This window comes from Vulpes vulpes, chromosome 10, assembly GCF_048418805.1.
Source record: "Vulpes vulpes isolate BD-2025 chromosome 10, VulVul3, whole genome shotgun sequence".
Classification (NCBI taxonomy): Eukaryota; Metazoa; Chordata; class Mammalia; order Carnivora; family Canidae; genus Vulpes; species Vulpes vulpes.
In genome coordinates, this window is record NC_132789.1 from 93,074,895 (window position 1) to 93,092,136 (window position 17,242).

Genomic DNA, 17,242 nt, shown 5'->3' on the forward strand with positions numbered 1-17,242 from the left:
AATAAATAAATAAAAAAAGAAAATCAATTCTTGTCCCACAGTTTCTGAAAATTTATGGAACACAACTTACAAAAACAGGCAATCTGGTAATCTTCAGGGAATAAAAACATAGGAAAGGTAGTATAAAGGATATTTTGCTTTCAGTTTCCACTGGTACAGTGAAAGCAGCAAGGGTAAATGGTTTGCTTTCTGCTATGTTGGCAGTGGTGGTGGTATGGTTTCCAGAGAACGACGGCTCTTGCTGACTTCAGTGTAGTATTCACTGTGAAGTAACAGTGGTAAACGCAAACATTTTGTTGAAGTTCTGCATATTCAATCACATAACTCCAATTTCTATTTTATTATACTTCAAGATAACTATAAGATGATAAAACACTTTATAATCAGGACCTATGGAGCCATTGTACAAACTCACTACTTCTAATCTCCCAGGGCTTTTTTAGGCTTAATAAAAAATAGCTTTAATTCAATCAAGGAGGAGAAAGATGTCAAAACACTGTACCAATTTAGATGTGAATTTGGTTAGGTTTCACAAATATATGAAATATATCTAATTTATTTCCGTGTGTTGAAATGCTTAAGGTATAAAATTATGTTCAGCTTTTAGAGGAATCTGTGTGCGTGGCAAACTCCGAAACCTTGTCCACACAGAGAAAAGGCAATGGCTTTAAAAATTGATTAAAATACACAAATCAAACCAGACATCACCACCTAACACTTTATTTTCACAGTGTTACTTCATTCCTGGCACGAAATGAAATAAAGTCCCCAACATAAATGGTCAACTACATCGACCTAGACATCAATGTCTCTCCTGAACATTTGTCTGCATTAGATGGAAAGCACGTGTTGACGCCTTACTCTGTAAGAGGCACTGTGTCGGTTGTTATGGGATATAACATCCCTACCCTGTACTCAGGAGATCAGCACCAGTGTGTCCCAAGAGCTAAGTGGCACTGTGAGCCCGGGCAGTGTCTCACTGCTACCCAGTGCTGATGTACCAGGTCAGATCACTTTGCTTCACTTACTCCTTTTCATTACCTTAGAAAAAAATAATAGTAGTACATTACTGCAGCAAGTGCCCCAAATATAACTCAGATTTCCTGAGGGAGGGTACAAGTTCTCTTTGAGTTGGTCCACTAATAGAATTCTCTTAATCTAGTTTTATGAAAGACAATTTCCTTATGGACCGCTGGGAAGATGTCTTGCAAGGATTGGGGATTTACTTGAAACTTTAGGGAAAATTTTCCTTCTAAAGGCACTTCATTGATAGCTTTAAAAAAATAGGACTTTCAGTATATTTGAAAAGATAGATTTGGCCCAACTGAGGTGATTGTCTGAAGTTTGAGGCCATCTGTAAAATTCGGCTAAGAATTAAGCAATTTATTTCTCTTGAGATACAAAGTCAAATATGTGAGTTAAAGACTACTCAGTTACATTTTTATAATGCAATGAATGAGAAGAAACAGTAGTGATTAATTGTCATTGTAATTTCCTAAGATGATAGAAATATAACAATTTCTTGAGGAAAATTTTAATTTATTTGAAAGAAGTTTATATATTACTGCAAGTAGGAACTATTGCCAATCTCAACAGTCTTACCAAGAAATTTTTACCTTTCCAGTTAATTGGCTAGCCTAAATTATAATAGAAGTCCTGGTAATAGCTATGACCAATGAGAAAATACTATATATTGAAAAATAGATGTATTCGAAGGAATAAGTGGAAGCTGGGGAATCTTTGAGAGCCTGTCAACTTAATCATACTTGGCTTATAATGAAAAGATCAAAAGGTGACCATGCTTATAACTTACTTGCAGAGATCACATTTTATAAACTAGACAAACCTTTGTTCATATAAAAAGATAAACCTCAACACGCACAAATAACAATCACAATCAAATCCCACCAATCACTTCTTTACTTGGAAAAGTTTAAAAACTACAGACAAGGTTGGAGACCCATGTAATACGTATTCCTCTACCTAACACACAGAATTAGCAAAGGTTAATATTGTATAAAACATTTATCCAGATATTTTTAGATACTTGTACTAGAATTAGTTTATCTTGCGACTGGCCCAGGAAACCACGGAAGTGGGGTATGACCTTTGATCCGAACATGAGTAGGTTTTCAAGCTGGTGATTTCCATTATGCTGATTAAAATCTGAAACTCCCCTGGAGGTGCTTCCTTCGTTTAAGGCCGTATAGACATGGTTGGGCCCTGGTGTAACCAATTCCACAGGGTGACTTTAGCTGTGCTCAAGGCTATAGAAAGGTGTCCGTCATCTTATTCCTGGACTGCCCAGGAACTAAGGTGGCCCATAATCTGAAGATGAAATGGACCGTGGAACTGAGAAAGGATGCTGGGGTGGGGGGGGGGGGCTGTATGGGGAGTGTTCAGTCTCCTCTATGACCGCCTACACTCTCTTCCTACAGTGGGACCAAAGCTTTTTATCTTCTCATCTCTTTGTTGCTGCTGTACGGAAATGCAATTGCTTTTGGTACCTTTATTTTGCATCCAGGAAAATTGATTAGCATTCTTATTCATTCTAAAATCTAGCTATAAATTCTTCTGGATTTTCTAACTACATAGTCATATCATTGGTAAGTAATAGCAATTTTCATTCTTTCTTGCCAGTCCTTACTTTTAATTATTATTATTATTATTTTCCTTTATTGCACCCAATAAGAATGCAATGCTGAAGTAAGGGGTGACGGTAGTCACTGCCATCTTATTCTTTCTATTGAAAGGAGTGACTCTATATGTCACCATTCCTTTATCTTTTTTGCAGCTAACCTTCTCAGATGAAGGAGTTTGGCTTCATACCTAATCTGTTTGAGGTTTTCTTTTTTCTTTTTAATCATGAATAGTTTTTTTTTTTTTTTTTTTTGTATTTTTATCAATTCTTTCTCTTTAGCCAAAGTAATTGCCTTTTTTATTTTCTTTATTCTGTTAGTGTGGTAATTTACATTATTTCATCTCCTAAGGTTAAACTAACATTTTTATTTGGGGAATAAACTTAGTTTGGTCCCAAATATAAACATATATTTATATAGACACATACTAATTTCTCATATGTTGTTACGTTTGGTTTATCAGTATTTTTTAATTTTTGTATCTTCATTGATGGGAATGTTTGACTTGTGCTTTTTGTTTTTTATACTGTACTTAGTAGTTATCAAGGGAATGCTGAAATATATTTCAGGGGCTCCATGTTGCATCTGATGGCTAAATCTGTGTCTTCCCTCAGCCATTCTGGGATTCTCCTATCTGCATTGAGATTAAGGAGCCTAATCTGTAATAGCTCCTACCATTAGCTCTAACCTGGAGAAACCAAGCACCATGGATCTCTCAGTGAAGCTGGATTCCCCTTCATCGGTGGATTCCCTACTGACTTGGAGAGCATGGTAACCTCCAGGTCTTCCTGAGGATAAATATTAAGACTCCTAATTCTCTGGACCCATCCCCTCTTCTCCAGTCTGCCACAGCAGCCCTGCCCTCTTACTTCTTTCAGTACAGGTCACAGCTTTCCAGGCGTCTGGCTCCAATCTAGAAGGTATTACAACTGCTTATGCCAGAGTATTGAATCTTGGGCCATGGAAGGATGCCCCATATTGACAAACTCTTGTTTATCTATCAGGGACCTCCAAGACCTTCTTCATATTCTCCTGATTCCTGCCAGTACAAGCTAATCAAGTTCCACAGTTTGTTTGGTTTATAATCTTTGCCTCTGAGATAGGCGCATCACTTTTCTCTAAGTGATGCTGGAATTTGACTCTACTTATTTTTTGGTGATCAGGAGTGTGAAATAAGGGCTAATGCTGAGAACAAGCTCTGTGTCTGCAGTTTTTATCCTCAAATATGAAAAAATAGGCCACTACTGCAAAGGGTTCGAGGTTCTCTATGGATTCAAGGTTCTCAAGTATATCCATTCCAAGTCCTGGGGTCCCACTGCTCCCGTAGCACAGCTCTGACTTGGACAGAGACTTACCTGGGCTGAAAATTCAACCTCCTTGAATTGGAGGAGGTTGAAGTCTTTTCCAATTGTACAACTCAGTCCTATGCCCAAGTCATGGTTTATGTGACCTTCTGGTTGCAGAAGAGGAAAGACTCTTGAAATGTTGTTTAAAAAGGTTCTTTAGGGACACCTGGGTGGCTCAGTGGTTGGGCATCTACCTTTGGCTCAAGTCATGATCCTGGGTCCCGGAATCGAGTCCCATATCAGGCACCCCACAAGAAGCCTGCTTCTCCCTCTGTCTATGTCTCTGCCTCTCTCTCTGTATCTCTCATGAATGAAGATTTTTCTATAGATTTTATTTCTAAAATCTTTAAAAAAAAAAAAAGGTTCTTTACACATCACACTGAACTTGAAGTTGTTAATTAATGTATCTAAGCCTACCATTCCTCCCTGGCAACACAGGATTTGCAGTTAGTCCCAGACCTCCAATTCCACAGTCCTTAGAGTTACCATCACCCCGCCCCCACCAACCTTTCAAATGCTCAAGAAATTACACTATCTAGTGCATCCTCTTTCACCTCTATCCCACCCCAATCCATCACAAGGGAAAGTCTCTGCAAACGTTATCAATACAGCATTCTCATGGCCATCAGCATTCCGCCTGCCATTACCAACAACAGGATCCTTTTGCAAACCACTTGAGAATGAAAGAATCCTATCCTTATGGTCTGTTTCATATTCAAGATTTACTGAGTGAGTTCTCAGAAGAAGACTAAAGGTAGGTTAGGGCAGGGGGGGGAGCAAAGAGAAAATATAGTTTCAACTGGAGACTCATTTCAGCCTGATCTCATGGGAAAACTCTGGAGCACATATCACCTAGAGATGATCGCCCTTGCAGTAGGAAGACTGGCCTTTTGTGCCCTGTTGCCATTCAGATGTTGGCTGGCGTACTTCCTCAACCTGAGAACGGTCTTCAATTCCAGAAAGTTCTCTTTTTTAAAGATTTTATTTATTTATTCATGAGAGACACACAGAGACAGAGACACAGGCAGAGGGAGAAGCAGGCTCCACACAGGGAGCCCGATGAAGGACTTGATCCCAGAACCCTGGGATCACAACCTGAGCCAAAGGCAGATGCTCAACCACTGAGCCACCCAGGTGTCCCTCCAGAAAGTTCTTTGACATTTTGTTTTTTTAATACTACACTCTGCTCTATTCTCTAATCCCCACCCCTGGAGGGTGATACATAAATTTCCAGGTAACCTGGATACCAACATCTGGAACATTTCTTTAGAGAAGGACAGCTATGAGCTACTAGCAGTCAACACCCATGGCAGCCGGGGCATGGGTGTGTGAGTGAATAATAATGACCTGGGCATGGCACTGCAGCCTACGCTATGGCCACACCTCACCACTGTTGTATCTAAATCAGAATCTGTCTTCCTGCAGCAAATTCATATCACTGTGTACCAGCTAATTGACAGTATTTATCAGCATCACCATTTAGCATTTTATTTCATCATCTTTGAACTATGATAGACTTGATTTGGCTCATTACAAAAAGCATAGGTTTAAACTGGACTTAGCTTTAGTTAAAATAAAGGGAAAGAAAATTTAAAAACATAAATACTATATTTCACAAGAAATCAGTTGCATATTATCAATTACATATTTAGTTTTGAAAGAGAGGAAGATTATTAATCCACATGGTATTTGGGGGCATTGAGGGAATTTTTCTTTCTCTGAAGAGCATTGTACAATTATATTTTTAAGAAAAAGAAAATATCTTCACCAGAGGACGGAAAAAAAAAAAAAAAAAACGGTTACCAAGACTTGCTACCTCTGCCATATACAGGAAGTCACTTGCTCCAGAACCATCCTTTCCCGGCTACAATCTCCCCCTTCGGTGAGGAAGAGACCACACACACGCAGCCACCACAAACAGAAAATCCCTGCAACTCTGCTACTACACGTCTTGAGATCCAAGGCAAACTGCCCCAGCTACACCCAAAAAATTGGGTGTTCTCCACACCGCCTCTCTGTATGGACAAAAAAAGTAGCTCATGGCCCCTGGGGCCTCTGCTAGGACTCCAGCATGGGGACAAAGCTTCACAACTCGGCTTGCCAACAAGACACAGCACAAACAGCAAATGCAGATCTTGTGTGAGTACATCTGACAGGGCATGAATCACTGCCGCAATCCACTGCGAGGAGCCTGGGAAACATAGAAGACGGTGCCTAAGAGCGCAGCTTTGGCCTCTTCATCCTGGAAGGCACCCTGAAAAGAGAGAGTAATGGGTGGTCAGCACCCATCCACCAAATCCATGTCCGTCCACTCTTGTTACACAGCATCCATCTCGAAATAGCTAAACTTCTAAAGAAGAGAGCATCTGGGGCGAGAACAGGCTGACGCCTATGCTTGGGAAACAGGTCTTCTCTATCTTAAATTGCTCAAAATATCTTAATTTTGCCTTCATTCTCAGGTCATAGTTGAGTAGAGTTCCAGGTTGACAATGATTTTACATCAGAGCATTGAAGCTCTTATTTCACTGTTTTGTCGCTCTGATTGCAGCTGCTGAGAAAACTGTTGCCAATTTAATCATTCTTCCTTTAGAAGTTAGCTGGCTTTTCCCTCTGATTAACTAAGTTTTTCTCTTCTTGATATTCTGCAATTTTGCCATGGTTTCTAATTTATTTTTCTCCTTCCTGTTGGATCATGGTGTACTTCTTCAACCTGAGAATGATCTCCAATTCCAGGAAGTTCCAAGCTATTATTTTTTTTTAATACCATGCTCTGCCCTATTCTCTCTCTTTTTTTTTTTTTCCTGGAATTTTATCGGCATATGTTGATGGATCTTTTTACTTTCTCCTCTACAGATCTTAGCATCTTTTTCATATTTTTTGTCTCTTTATCTATGCTTAATTTTTCTCCATTTGTATGTCTTTCCATTACCTTTTTCAACTCTATGATCACACTGTCCACTTAATTAGTTGCACTTTTAAAGCTTCACTTTCTGTAAATTTTATTTCTAAATACTCTTTTTCAGTTTGTTTCTAAAGTTACCTATCATTTTATCTACTGCTTGGCTATCACCCCATATGGTCTGTCAGACATTTCATGTCCACAATATTTGTGCGAGCGAAGTCACTCACTTGTTGCATTCTCTGCAAGTGCCTTCGTGGCACTTGTTTCTGCTTGTTTCGCTTGTCATTTTTGGTTAGATATGGGGGAAGAGTCCTACTGAGCAATTCTGAGCTTTGAATTTTGAGCCCTGTGGGTCTCACAAGTCTAGGACCAACTTTATGTGCTTTTATCTTGGTGCTCTGGGTCACCAGAGGAGTTCAGCTCCAGCCTGCTGCAGACACAGAGCCCACTTCTAGTCCGGATTCCCTTGTCAGGCCCTCATGTCACATCAAATGCCCTGAACTGAGTTTTCAATTCCCTCTTCATTCATTTAACTAAGGAGTCCCCTTTCTTTGGAGCTCAGGTGGATATATGAGGATTTTTAGTTTTTGCTGTTGTTCTATTTTATTTGTAATTTTTATGTATTGAAACTTGAGAAGGATTTCCTTTATCTGCTCAGGATGGCACAACAATCACAAATATTCTGTTAATGACTTGTCTTTAATATACCAAAGAAGAAAGCAAAAGGGCAGTGTCAGCATCTCTCCGGCAACGTGGTGAAGCAGAATTAATGAGCGACAAGCTAATTTAGGTTGCTAACAAGCCATAAGACACTTTTTTTAGTTGAAATTAATTTGTCAGTGTGTGGGTAGGAGATGGATGCTACCTGGAGAAATAAAAGTATCGCCATTATTACCTTACTTTCCCATAATACACCCACAGTTATTCCTGGTAAAATCTTATTTGGGAAGGGAAATAAAAGCCTATTTATGCCGACCACATCTGCAGTTAAAATGCAGCTGTTATACCATCTTATGGTAAAGAAACTAATTTCTTTTTATTCTATGACCAACGTCTTTGATAAACAAAAAGTTAATACGAATAAGCCCAATGGCTGGAATTCCCTAATAAATTGAAAATATATTTCTCACATGGAGAATCCTTTCAGCATCCTGTCACGCTTCAGCCTCTACCTGAGCCAGTTAACAAGAGAGACACCATACAATGCTGCTTCATCCTCACAGAGCCTTGTCAGCCCAGCTCCAAAACAGCTGCTGATCAAGACAAGGCCAGCAACCATGGTGCAGGAGAGATGCTGAGACCCGGTGCTAACTGCAGAGGCCCCTGGCCTTCCTCCTACAACTGCACTGGGACTCCCCCTGGCTCTCTCAGCTTGTCTGAGCTGAGATACACAGCTGTACCAGCTGCACATAGACTTCTCTGCGGTATTGAAAACCAAGGAAGAGGCCCAGTGGGAGCTCTCCCTTCACATGACATCAAGTGGGCATTACTAGTTCCCCTTTAAAAAGAAGAAAGTCAAAAAGAAGAAGAAGAAGAAGGAAGAAGAAGAAGAAGAAGAAGGAAGAAGAAGAAGAAGAAGAAGAAGAAGAAGAAGAAGAAAAAGAAGAAGAAGAAGAAGAAGAAGAAGAAGAAGAAGAAGAAGAAGACAATAAGTTTGGATACTGATGGGCCCATGTCCCTTCTACCAGCTAGTCACATGTGTATGGCAAGTTATATAAGATTTTGAATGCTAAAGGGTTGTTTCTCCTTCATTTTCTTTTTTTAAAAGATTTTATTTATTTATTCATGAGAGACACAGAGAGAGAGACAGAGACACAGGCAGAGGGAGAAGCAGGCTCCCTGAGGGGATCCCGATGTGGGACTCGATCCTGGTGACCCCAGCATCGCGTCCTGAGCCAAAAGCAGACACTCAACCACTGAGCCACCCAAGAGCCCCTCCTTCATTTTCTATTCTGATTTGGCTTTAATACTGTTGTTTTCATTCTTTGTAGAAGTTCACTCAATAGCTCTTCTTTAGTCTTCTAAAAACGCTAGGATCAAGTAAAGCAGTTAAGAGTATATGAAGGAACTAGAAATTAATCTTCCAAAATTAGTTTCTTCAAACAGACAAACAGCCGAATCAGACCTATAAATACAGAGAACAAACTGATGGTTGCCAGAGGGGAAGGATAGAGGCGGATGGCAAAATGCGGGAAGGAAAAGGTGAGATACAGATACTTCTGGTTATAAAATGAGTAAGTCGTGGAAATAAAAAGCACAACATATGGAATTTGGCCAATAGTATTGTAATAGTGCTGTGGGGTGATAGATGGTAGCTACATTGCGGTGAGCACAGTATAAAAACGGAGGAGTTGAATCACTACACTGTAAACCTGAAACTAATGTAATATTGTGTGTCAACTCTATCAGACTTTAATTTTTTTAATTAATTCCTTTGTTTTGACTTCAATCAGTTACAAATTCACTACAGATGTGCTGACATTCCAGAAAAATGTTAGCAAATGTAGTTTAGCTATAGCTCTATAATACTAAATTAGGGAAGCCACCATTAACACAAATGCCTTTGCAATTAAAATGAAACGTTTCTTTTTGTTGTTGTTCATATCAGCCATTCCATGAAAAATTAGGGAATTTTTTAGAGGAAATAGTAGTCCTGATTGAGAGTGGAACTCCACAATTTTTTCCTTTAAAATATTTTTCTGTATCTTAAGACTACACTTTGAAGTGACTCTCTCTTCTGGGTAAAACATACTAGAACTTGTAAGTGGGCCATTTACAGGTGTTTTAGAGTATGTGTACTCTTTAAAACACGCAATTTGAAAATATGCCTCCGGGGCTCCTGGGTGGTTCAGTGGTTGAGTGTCTGCCTTTGGCTCAGGTTGTGATCCCGGCATCCTGAGATTGAGTCTCACATCAGGATCCCCACAGGAAGCCTGCTTCTCCCTCTGCCTATGTCTCTGCCTCTCTCTCTGTCTCTCTCATGAATAAATAAATAAAATCTTTAAAAAGAAAGAGAAAGAAAGAAAGAAAGAAAGAAAGAAAGAAAGAAAGAAAGAAAGAAGAAGAAAGAAAAGATGTCTCAACTAAGCTAGAACTCGATTGTTTTGGAAATCTTTTACTTATAAGTGAATTTAACTGTCCTGTGACTCTTATATTAAATTTTACCTCCTTGAAATGTGTACAAGTGATTGACTAAGAAGTCTTCAACAGATATCAGTCAGAAGTTGATCTCCTACCTGATTATTGATTCAAGTCGGATGGCCAACTTCAAGAAAGCACTGAATTGGATTTGGCTATATTTAGCATCTATGACTCAGAGGTGGTTCTAGAGTAAGAAAAACTTCTTCATTCCAAATTCTAAGTGCTGGGGTCAGTTTTGAGGTCTCACTTATCTCACAGAGCTTACCTTCCAGTGTGAGAAACAGAAAATAAAGAAGTAAACAAAGGAACCATACACACACCCCCACCCCCCCACACACACACAAAACAAGGGTGTCAAATAATTCTATGATCTAAGTCTAACGTATTGTGATGGTGAAAAGACAGATGAGAAGGAAGGAGCTATTTGAATTGGATGAGCAGTGAAAGACTTTCTGAAGAGGTGCTGTTGTGTCGAGGCCTATCAGGAAGAAGTCAGCCATGAGAAAATCCAAGGGAAGAGTATTCCAAGAAAAGTGAAGTGCAAGAGCATAGACCCTGGAGCAGAATCAAGCTTGGAACAGTAAGCAATAGAAAGAAGACCCATGTGAATAAATTATGGGCACAAGGGAGAAGAGCGTTACAAATGGAAACTGGACAGGTAGACTACAACAAAACCATGCAAGGCCTTATACACATCAGTGAGCCCTTTGAACTTGACTTTAAATGTAACAGAAAGTCATTTGGGGGTTTTAAATAAAAGATCTTGATTGTCCTTATATGACCCCAATGCAAATTAGAATCAACTATAATCTTTTGATTTGTGTCTTCTTCTTAGCATTTATTACGACCTGTGTTTATCTGTTTCTGAGGCATCTTTTTCTGTTTTAATCTGCCTTCTCTTTGTAAACTCTGTGAGGGTAGGGAAGAGACCACTTTGTTTGCCATTGAATGTCTAGACACTAACAGAGAGCCTACCGCATGCACGATGGGGACTCAGTACATGTGAGTGAGTGGCTACATATTAAATGTTTATTTCCGATTCTTTATAAGGCCACAGGATACTGAAATAATCCTCTCCATGTAGTAACTTTAAGATTGTTGTACGAGGTGAGTCAGTTCCAGGCATTATCCCAACTTTCTCAGCACAATTGTGTCCACTGAGCCTAAAAAAAAGACACATTTTCATGTATGTTTTAATATTTGAAATCTGTGTGCTTACTTCTAATAAAACACAGAGAACCCAAAGAATAAAAATATTCTCAACCCAGAAAGAAAACAGTATCAGGAGCTCTGCAGGCAGGATTTCAATAGCTATTGTTTTATATAGTAGGAACTCTGTAGTAGTTTCTGTTGAAAGCTGCAGTTCAGTAGATTGAACAGTGTAAAACTGCATTAGTAAATAAAAGAACTAAAAAGGTTTTATGACCACTTCCTTCAAGTAATTCTGTCCTGGGTAGAACCATTACAGCCTGAAACCCTGAACCAATAAACCCACAGTAGTTCTGTTCAAGGGGAGGATCTTTCTGTTCTAAAAGTATTTAGAATTTTTCCAGTGAATCAAACCTGTGTATCCCTTCCTAGAAATATGGCATTATAAGAACCATCTCCAGGGCCACGGCCCAGCCTCCCTCCTCCAGTGACTGTGTGCTGACTCCATCCAGACCTCCAATCTATGTGGCTATGTCTGTGTGTTTCGAGGTGGGGATGGAGCATGCTTTTTCAGTTCCTGGTTTTATAAGTACCACCAGCTCATATTTGAATTTGCCAAGGGTGACCACCAAAATACAAGTAACAGGGAGGGCATAAGAATAGACACATAGGCATTTATCTTTTATGGTTTTATGGAGAGAGGGAGCATTTTTATCATCAAAAACATATCAGTTGAAACTCTCTTAGTATCACAATTTTCCATTTGTCCACTAGAATCAAGACAAATTCAGTGGAAGAGGTGATATGCTTCCAAATATTCACATAGTCTTACAAAGGGGTAAATAATCACCTCATATCATGATGTCCGAGCCTTCCCTGAAAGGAAGTTTAGCTATGGAGGAGGGGGTATCCTGAGTCTCTAAAAGATGATCTACCTGGGATAAAGGAAAGTTTGAGGACAGGAGAGCTGGTGTCATTCCCTCATGACTTTCCTGGGATCGTCTCCACTTAGAAGTTACCCTTTCTTCATAGAAATAGCAGCATAATAGATTTCTTGGGAAAGGAGATAAAGCAATATAAATGCAAGAAAAGAAAGAAAAATCATCATATAGAGATTACCTTAGGCACAAGATCATTGGACTATTTCATTACCTTCATGTTAAAAGGAAAACTTGGAACAAGGATTTTGAAAAGAAGTCTGTCTTGTGACATGTATTACTTTTCTCCTTGATTCAATTTGTCCTTTGGAAATGAGTATAAGGCTATTCATTAAATAATCATAAAATGTTGCTCAGTTCCTCTTAGGGACAGATGCTGGGCTTGATGCAGAAGATACAAAGATAATTAAAATGAATATCCTGCTCTCAAGTTCTATACTGACTAGTGGGGAGAAGGCAAATTTACTATTGTGATATAACTCATCTCCTTAAAAGCAGAAACTTTTTATATTCTTGTTCAATTCTCTATCCTCAATGCCCACATTGGTCAGGCCTACAGTATCTGCTCAATAAACATGTGCTGGATGTTGAATGAATATGATCACTGCTATAATGGAGACAACACTAACAACTGCACCCATAATGGCATTTAGATTGAGACTTGAAGCATTGATAGGAAATTGCCAGGTAGGCAGGCAGCAAACATAGAGAGGGTATTCGTGACAGAGAGGAGTTTGCCCAGGGGCAACTCCTGGCAAACTCTCACAAGAGTGGGAGAGAGCATAGTATACTTAGGAATACAAAGGGGTTTGTAGGGATGAAGCATTAAATTAAGAAGAAAGAGTGGCAAGAGATGAAATTAGAAAGGTAGGGAAGAGCCATATTGGGAAGGGCCACAAGATTCCTAAAAAAAAAAAAAAGACCTGAAATTGAATCTGCACATGATGAAAAACACTGAAAAACTTTGACCAAGAGTAATATATGGGGCACCCGAGTGGCTCAGTCAGTTAAGCAACCAACTCTTGCCTTTGGCTCCAGCCGTGATCTCAGAGTCATGGGATCCAGCCCCATGTCAGGCTCTGTGCTAAGCAGCTTGGGATTCTCACTCTTCCTCTCCCTCTTTCCTCCTGTGCTTGCTCTCTCTCTCTTCCTCAAAAAAAATCTATTTTAAAAAATAGTAATATATAATGGCATATATCTATTAAATGTAACAGGCAGGAAAGAGAGATGGGTGAATCAGAAGGTATCAATACTCAAGGTCAGGAGATCAGTTAGGAGCTACTGCAATACTTGTAATAGACCACAAGGGCCTGAACTGGGGCATCGCAGATGGGAATAAGATGAGCGGAGAAAGACCACAGCATTTTTAGGTGAGACCAAACAACTCGGAAATTTGATCTGGAAATGAAGAACGAAGAGAAAGCTAGAATTTTTTTCTCTGATTTTGGCTTGAGTACGGAGTATATTGTTGTGCCATTCACGAAAAGAAGAAATAATAGAGGACCTACACCAGAGATAAACAAATCTGACAGTATATCAAGATCCCATTCTCTACTGATGAGCGGAGTGTGAAATTTATTGCGCTTGGCATGATATTGTGCTTGACATGAATATACCCCTAAGGCCATGGCCACCTTGCCCAACTCTCATATGTGTTTTCCTGGTCAATATAAAAGGGCTCCTATATTTGCAGCAGGTTTTTGCTCAATTCCAGGTCAATCCTGGATACCTACCACAGTATGCTTGTCTGGAATCCCGACATGTTTTTTTGGCAAAGAGCATCATTTCTCTATCTCAGCCACTGTGGGGAAGTCCTTTGTTGTTACAAAATGGCACAACCTTTGCTCCTCCTTATGACCTGCTTAGGAGGACAATCATGGTACACTCAAGAAGTCCAATCACTTGAATATTGACATTAAACTATATAAATTCCAAACTGTGAAACATCACTTGAATACGACCTGGGTTGTTGGTCACCTCTCTTAGGGTACAGGTCTATAACAAGAATATAACCCATGTTCTCCAAACTTTCACCACAGAGGTATTTCATATATCAAGTTCACACATAGAATGGAAAAAAAATTCACAACCTGACAGTCCTAGAAGAAAAAACTTAGTCCTAAAAAAAAAACTAAAAAGTTGCATCAGAATGGCCTCAAATTTCAAATAATGAAGGAAATATCACATTAAAAAAAAATTCTAGTTAATAACTAAAAATAATCCCAGTCATCTATGTATATGCATGATTAATTTATTCAAGTTCTTGCTATATTCTAGCTTGACTTCGTTTGACATGATTTTGTGACTTATATAATTTTTTATCATAGTTATCAATTTGATCCAACTGGACTGGTGCTTTATAAATAAAGATATCTATCAGAATCTCCTGAGAAGCTTTTTTGTTTGGTTTGGTTTTGTTTAGCTGTTTCAAAATACACATAACTCCATGCACTAAGCCTCTGAAGGTAGAGTCTGAGTACATGTACTTTTAACTTTCATTTTGATATTATTTAAACTTATAAGAAAGCTGCGAGAATCACCTAAAGAACTGCTCTATGCTCTTTACTCAGAGTTCTTGTTATTTATTGCTGCAGAATAAACACTTCAAAAGGTGATGTCTTTAAAAAAAAAAAACAGTTATGTTTTAGCTCACAGACCTGGCTTTTGGCAGGTGTGAGAAGGCAGGCTTGCCGCTCTGTTCTTGCAGCACCAGCAGTATTGGCTCAAGTGCCTTTAACTGCAAGATGGCTCTTCCTTTGACTGGCCAATTAGGGTCTCTAGGAGCTCAGTGCTTGGCCAGGGCTGAGACCTGGAAGCCTCCATTCCTTTCCAGGGGGCCCTGTGACACATGCTTCTATTGGGGCTACTTGGGCTTCCTCGGAGCATGGCAGCTGGGCTCCAAAGAGTGAGCATGCAAGAGAAGCAGGCAGCAGCTGTATTGCCTTTTACTATCTAGCCTGGAAAATCATACGTATCACTTCTGCCCACCCAAATTTAGAGGGGAAAATAAACCCTTTGTACTAATAAAAGAACTATGAGATGAAAGGCATTATTGTCAGTATTTTCATAAAATACAGTGCTTCACACCCAGAACCACAAATTATTTACATTCTGCCCTGTTTGTTTTATCATTGTCCCTAACTACCTATTGATGTGTTCATTTATCTCTACATAGACATAGATATACAATATCTATCTATATATAGACATATAGTTAGGCGTATTTCCTAAAAACAAGGGCATTATTTTATATCACCACAGTAACTTTATTTACCACAGTAATTTTATTACCAAAATCAGAAAATTTAATATAGATAAATCACTGTGATTTCATCCAGAGTCCAAGTTTAAATTTTATCAATTATTTCTTCCCCCTCCTTTCAAATCGGTAAGGGATATATTCAGGCATGTGTTTTTTTTTCAAATCTCCAAAGATGATTCTGGTGGGTGGTTTTAGTCTAGAATAACAAAAATATTTGGAGACAGGCAGTCCCAAGTTCAAATCTCAGCTTTGTCATTGATCAGAAGCACAACCTTTGGCAAAGCACTTTGGCTCTCTCTGCCTCAACTTCCTCATTAATAAAAAAAAAAAAGGGAATATTATGGGCTATATCATAGAATGAAGAAAAAAAAATGTAAGGCACCAGCCTCTTAGCAAATGTTAGTTTTGTCCTCTTTCACTCCTTAAAATTACCAAATGTTCACATCGAATGGTGCTGTGACAGGGTCTATCCTACCTTTGCTCTGCTCCACTTAACTCTAACTGCACAGGGATGCGATTCAATAGAAATTCAACCACGCTTTCTCAAGGCTGCCGTCACTTATGTGGGGCGTGTTGTTTTGAGTCTATATCATAAATTAGAACCCATATGAGTCAGTTAGCTTTTGTCTTGCTCCCTGCTCTCAGACGACACCAGCTTCCTTGCATTCAAAAGCAACAGGGGAAGTAGCAAAACTAGGTAGTGTGAATGGCACAGAAGTCATGCCTGTTCTCGCCCTTTCCGTGCTTATCAAATAGCTCCATCCCCCAAACAGGAAGATAGTTTTTCATGGTGCTATTCGATAAGTACTAAAAAGGAACCACAAGCAGGACTTCCTCATTGGATCTTTCATTATTACCATTCAAATGTAAGCTAAAGAAAGAAAATTCTTACTGCTTTTTCTTTCTTACTATTAAATATGCCTCCAGGATAGCTGCTATTAGCTCTGCTATTTCATCAAATCTCATTAGAGTTCAATCCGTTTGCTGGGCCAGAGATTTCATTCAAGGTGACTTTATTAGCTTTTACAGCTCTGGTTGCTTTCCTTCTCCCTTGATGATGACATCACTAAATAACCCTTTTAACAATATATAAACATTTTAGTTAAGAAGTCCCTAAGCAACTTGGTCCAGTTTATCAATGGCCACCAGATTTTTGAATGCCTTTGATCTATTATTTAATCGTGCTTTATTGGGATTTTTAAAACCCTGGTAAATAATTCCTGGCACATTGCTTCAGTCTGGTTTTAATAAGGATGAGTCCACTCACATGCATGTTTAGATTGCACAATACATAGCAACAAACTCGGGCTCACCGCCAGGCTTCATCGCTGGGGACACAGGGATCCATGGGACAAACCTGACTTCTGCTTGTTGTCATAAAGGACAACATAGATAAATGTGACAGAACTGGTCCTAATGTCACTAACAGATCCCCTTAGCAGTGAACCAAAGAAAAATCAGGCCAATTTTTTTCACCTAAGTATGTAGATTTTAACGAGGTGGGTATTATTGTCAAAGCTGGTCCCGTCTACAAGCCAGAGATCTCTGTGTCCTGGCTAATTTTACAAAGTCACAAATTGGTATAAAAAAAAAAAAAAAGGAAAGAAAGAAAGAAAGAAAGAAAGAAAGAAAGAAAGAAAGAAAGAAGAAAGAAAGAAAGAAAGAAAGAAAGAAGAAAGAAAGAAAGAAAGAAAGAAAGAAAGAAAGAAGAAAGAAAGAAAGAAAGAAAGAAAGAAAGAAAGAAAGAAAGAAAGAAAGAAAGAAAGAAAAAGAAAGAAAGAAAAAGAAAGACCTGAACTTTCACACACAAAAAGTCACAGGATCAAGACAGAATGTGCAGCTGAGGCTTTGAGGACTATTGTTTT

General features: G+C 39.0%; 1 pseudogene; it reads left to right on the plus strand.

Annotated features, from left to right (window-relative positions):
- The first annotated feature begins 777 nt into the window (after window positions 1-777).
- LOC112926944 (2-iminobutanoate/2-iminopropanoate deaminase-like) overlaps window positions 778-17,242 on the plus strand; it is a 70,166-nt pseudogene continuing 53,701 nt past the window's right edge.